The sequence below is a fragment of the Vicia villosa genome, linkage group LG6 (genome assembly GCF_029867415.1).
Source record: "Vicia villosa cultivar HV-30 ecotype Madison, WI linkage group LG6, Vvil1.0, whole genome shotgun sequence".
NCBI classification, from domain to species: domain Eukaryota; kingdom Viridiplantae; phylum Streptophyta; class Magnoliopsida; order Fabales; family Fabaceae; genus Vicia; species Vicia villosa.
Window position 1 is genome coordinate 149119059 of NC_081185.1, and position 214 is coordinate 149119272.

Below are 214 nucleotides of genomic sequence, written 5' to 3' on the forward strand. Positions count from 1 at the left end.
AGCAAACCGAAATTAAAATCCAAATCGAATTAAAACTGAAACCGAATCGAACCAAAATTGAAAATGAAAAATATTTAAAGCATCAAACCGAAATTGAAATCAAATTGAAACTGAAACCAAAATGAAAAATATTTAAAACAAGTTAAAAAATTTATAAAAAAAATGAAAAATAACTTAACGGTTTAATTTTTTTTTACGGTTGATTTGAGAAAAA